At 38.1% G+C, this 5,073-nt stretch overlaps 1 non-coding gene across 1 annotated transcript; it reads left to right on the top strand.

The window, feature by feature from the left end:
- Positions 1-4,108: 4,108 nt before the first annotated feature.
- Positions 4,109-4,215, top strand: LOC128282055 (small nucleolar RNA R71). The gene has a single exon (XR_008272347.1). It is a non-coding gene; the product is annotated as a small nucleolar RNA R71 (small nucleolar RNA).
- The last annotated feature ends 858 nt before the right edge of the window (positions 4,216-5,073 follow it).

Here is a 5,073-nt window from a genome sequence, read left to right as displayed (position 1 = left end):
GACATGCAAGTACAAGCATTTTATAACATGCATTAATAGGCCACTTTAACATTTACCTAGTACATTTCTAAATTTTCTCACACAAGTCCTATTTAATAAATTTCACATACTATTAACAAAATTTAAGCATGAAATTTTCACACATGCATATTCATATATAATAATCATCAAATATGTCGGTTAATTATTTTTATGACTCGGTTTTGTGGTCCCGAAACCACTTTTCAACTAGGGTCAAATTAGGGATGTCACAACTCTTCCCCTCTTTAGGGATTTTCGTCCCTGAAAATCTTACTAGCGACTACGTTAGGATAACGTCCTCTTATTTTAAAACAATTACATAACATCAACTCAGATATTCATAACCCACATTTTCATTCATATATATATATAAGCCATAACATGGCCGAAAGTATACATGTTCTTAAACATCCTAATGAATATCCTTTATAACATTATCATATCTAAATATTCAACTTAACTTATTTCCAAAAGAAGATCAACTTCCACGTACCTGAACATTTAGTTCATTTAATACATCCAATCATATTTAAAGTTACCCGTATACAGTCGAATAGGCATAAAGCTTAACACGAGTGATGCCAGTGTACTAAACACGGTCTTACATACTATCACAAATCAATGCCGTCGTCCTAGACGAGATCTTACATAAAACGAAATCCGCACACATAGTGCCCACTGACCGATCTCGCACACATAGTGCTCGGTTTAAAGAATTCGCACACACAGTGCCTCAATTCATTCGCACACATAGTGCCTATATTCATTCGTTATTACACATTGAAATAACTTAACCAAGTCTATAAAACATCATATAAGTACACTTTAAACGTGTCCTTTCATTTAACTTTGAATTCATATAGTAATGAACACTTAAACTTTGCTCGAATCACCGCATTAAGCCTGCTAGGCATGAAGGCCTGATTACACATCACCGGCACGAATACCCTTCAGGACTTAGCCCGGATGTAACATCAGCACGAATGCTCTTCGGGACTTAGCTCGGATATAACACCAGCATGAATGCTCTTCGGGACTTAGCCACAACTATCATCACTTAACAATTCTAATCAAACTAATCCATTTTATAGCATACTTTTGTGGCATTGCATGATAATAGCATAAAACAAACTGGCAAATCAAAAGAAGCATTTGAAAAGTATGAGGATTGAGTTAGAATATTTGCAAAAGGCATGAGTATTCCACCTATTCTAACCATGAATATTTTGCTTTTAACTAATTAGAGGGAGTAAAGAAATCTTGTAATGAAAAAAAAACTTGAACATGAAAAAAATGAAAATTATTCTAGATTATGACATTTAAAACTATGAAAATAACATAAAAAACTTGCATATTATTATGATAAAAAGCCCTATAAATCATTAAAATAGACAAGAAAGAAGTAAACAAACGGTAGGAAGGGAACATTGAGTGTCAAAAATGAAGTTGGGGGCGGCGCACGGGCGTGGCGGGGAGGCCGTGTGGAATTGCAGTGGCTAGGGTTAGGCTTTTTGAGTGGGGAAGACAATGAATAGTGCAGGGTATTTATAGATTTTGGTGCACACGGCCAAGTAACATGCCCGTGTTCCCCAATTTCAGCTCGTGCGATTCACAAATTTTGAATTTGGGCGTGTTTGACATTTAGTACATGCCCGTGTTCCTTGGGTCGTGTGGGTGCACACAGTCGTGTCGCACGGCCATGTCTGGTGTTGTTCGCTTCTCCCATGCCCGTGTATGAAGACCCATGCCCGTGTCAATCTAACAGGTTCGACCATGGGTGCTAGACACCGGAGTGTCGCATGCCCGTGCTATTTTAATAGGTTCGCCCACGGTTCTTCCTTTTGGCAGGCTCAACCACGGCCATGTTGCATGACCGTGGCGTTTTATCGTTGCCTGTGTTTGGGGAAATCTTTACCCTATTTTCACACGGCCCTAAGCACGCCCGTGTGCTTGGCCATGTCTCTGTGGAAAACCTGTATTCAAGAGCTCCGTTAGTAAGTTAGGTGTTGAAGACTAAATTTTAAAGAAGTTAATACAGTTAGTGCTCGGGTTGCCTCCCGAGAAACGCTTATTTATAGTCTAAGCTTGACTTACCTCTCCGTTGAATGATCATGGTGGTTTGAGGAGTTTATACTCCTCATTCCTGCTATCAATCTCATCAAAATAAGGTTTTAAACGGGTGTTGTTTACCTTAAAAGTGCCGAACTTAGGATGACTCACCTCGACCGTATCGAATGGGAAAATGCTGAGTACTGTAAGAGAGATTTCTTCATTCGGTGTGGTAGCGACAATGTGGGTATCTGCGGCATCTAATAAGACTTTATCTCCAACCTTGAGTTGATTTAGAAAGGTATTGAGCTCGTTCTGTCGTAGATTCAGTTTGTCGGGTGTTCTCAGTTTATGCGTCTGCCATTCATCTTGCTCCTCGATTTGTAGCCTTTGATCTTCACAAATAGGTCTTCTACTATTTCTTGAGAATGGCTCATGTACTTCCTTCAGACTCATTTCCTGCAAAGAAGGTTGCACCATATTGTCAGTTTTAGTAGAATGGTTTAGACGATCACCTTCAATTTCTGATGTGTTGCTAGAATTACGAGCTTGAAAGGTGATTGTTTCGTCTCCCACACGGAGTGTGAGTTCACCTATGCCAACATCAATAATTGTTTTAGTAGTTGCTAAAAAGGGCCTTCCTAGAATTAAAGGAGTGTTGCTATCCTCTTCTATGTCTAGAACAATGAAGTCAATAGGAAATATAAATTTATCGATTTTAACTAGCACATATTCAATAATACCCCTAGGGAATCTTATAGTTTTATCTGCTAATTGAATGCTCATCCTAGTCTGTTTGGGTTTCTTGAGACCTAGTTGCTTAAACATTTTGTAAGGCATGACGTTGATACTAGCCCTTAAATCAGCTAATGCATTATTAACATCTAAACTACCAATTAAGCAAGGAATCGTAAAACTCCCTAGATCTTTTAATTTGTTCGGTAGCTTATTTTGCAAAATAGCTGAGCACACTGCGTTTAGCTCCACATGCAACGCCTCATCCAACTTTCGCTTATTTGTTAAAATCTCATTTAAAAATTTCATTGCATTTGGCATCTGCGATAGAGCTTCAATAAACGGTAAGTTAATGTGTAATTTTTTTAAGAGTTTAAGGAATTTACCAAATTGTTAATCTGAGTGGTCTTTCCCTGTCACGTTGAGGTATGGCACACAAGGTTTATATTCGACATTCACTGATTTGTTTTTATTATGACCTATCTCACCTTGACCTTTGCTTACCACAGTTTCTTGCCTCGGTTATGGTTTAGGCTCAATGACTCCTTCGTCAGCTTGAATATTAATTGCGTTGAGTTGTTCCCTTGGGTTGGGTTTAGTATTACTTAGCAAGCTACCTTGTGGTCATTCGGAGATTAGTTTGGAAAGCTGGCCTATTTGAGTTTCGAGCCCTTGGATTGATGCTTGTTGATTTTTAAGTGCTGTCTCGGTGTTCTAAAAATAGGTTTCTGATACTGATATAAACTTTGAGAGCATATCTTTAAGGTTTGGCTTCTTTTCTTGTTGATAGGGTGGTTGATGAAAACCAGAGGATGTTGTGGTCTTTGATTTCCTTGACCGCCCCACGAGAAATTGGGGTGGTTCCTCTAACCTGCATTGTAAGTGTTACTATATGGGTTATTTTGGGATCGAGAGTTATTGTTACCCATTTACTGGACTTGTTCCTCCTCGATGCTAGGGTTGAAAGGTTGATACTCTGTGCATGCTCCTCCTCCATTCATCTCGCACCTCATTACTGGATGTACTTGAGTAGAACCAAGTAAACCATCAATCTTTTTATTTAGAAGTTCTACCTGGTTTGACAGCATAGTAACTGAATCGACGTTATAAACGCCTGCTGTTTTAGTTGGCTTAGTCCTCATGACTTGCCACTGATAATTATTTAGTGACATCTCCTCTATAAACTCATGTTCATCTTCAAGGGGTTTTATTATTGATGGTTCCGCCAGCAGCTGTGTTAACCATTTGCCGAGTCGAAGGATTCAGTCCATTATGGAACATTTGAACTTGAAGCCAAAGTGGTAACCCATGGTGAGGGCACCTTCTCAGTAAGTCTTTGTATCTCTCCCATGCATCGTAAAGGGTTTCTAAGTCCATCTGCACAAACAAAGAGATATCATTACGTAATTTAGCCGTTTTAGCCGGCGGAAAATATTTTAATAGAAATTTTTCGGCCATTTGTTCCAAAGTAGTGATTGACCCTCGTGGTAATGAGTTCAACCACTGTTTATCTTTGTTTCTCAATGAAAAAGTGAATAACCGAAGACGAATGGCATAATCAGAAACACCATTAATTTTAAATGTATCCCATAGTTCCAAAAAGTTTGCTAAGTGAGTGTTGGGATCCTCATCCTGCAAACCATCAAACTGAACAAATTGCTGTATCATTTGAATAGTGTTAGGTTTTAGTTCAAAAGTATTTGCAGATACAGCACGTCTAACCATGCTCGATTCAGTTCCTGTTAAAGAAGGTTTAGCATAATCATAAATAGTGCGTGGAGCAGGATTTTGATTAACCGCAATTGCAGGAGGTAGCTAATTGTCTTGGTTTTTAGCCATCTCTTCGGTTGGGGGTTGTGTATCATTCTCTTGCTTGTTCTTTGTGTATCTTAAGCTTCGTCTTATTTCTCTTTGATGTCTGTGAACTGTGCGATCGATTTCTTCGTCAAAAAGTAGTGGTCCTGACGAGTTTCTTCTAGTAATAAACTATAAAAACCTTCCAAGAGAAAGAAAAAAGTAAATTAATAAATAAGAATAATAAAAAATTAAATTAAATTAAATTGCAAGAAAAATAAATGGCTAAAGTAATAAAAATTGAGTGTTCCTAATATCTTAGTTCCCCGGCAACGGTGCTAAAAACTTGATCGCGTGATTTCGTGATAGGTTTTAAATATTTATAATTAATCTTTCTTTAAGCTAACTATTATCGTGATGTAGGCAAGTGTACCTATCGAACAATAGTATAGTTTTAGCAAGACCAGATTGCCG

This window comes from Gossypium arboreum, chromosome 1, assembly GCF_025698485.1.
Source record: "Gossypium arboreum isolate Shixiya-1 chromosome 1, ASM2569848v2, whole genome shotgun sequence".
Lineage (NCBI taxonomy): Eukaryota > Viridiplantae > Streptophyta > Magnoliopsida > Malvales > Malvaceae > Gossypium > Gossypium arboreum.
The sequence above is the reverse complement of the archived record's forward strand: the minus strand, read 5'-3'. Positions and strand labels throughout refer to the sequence as shown.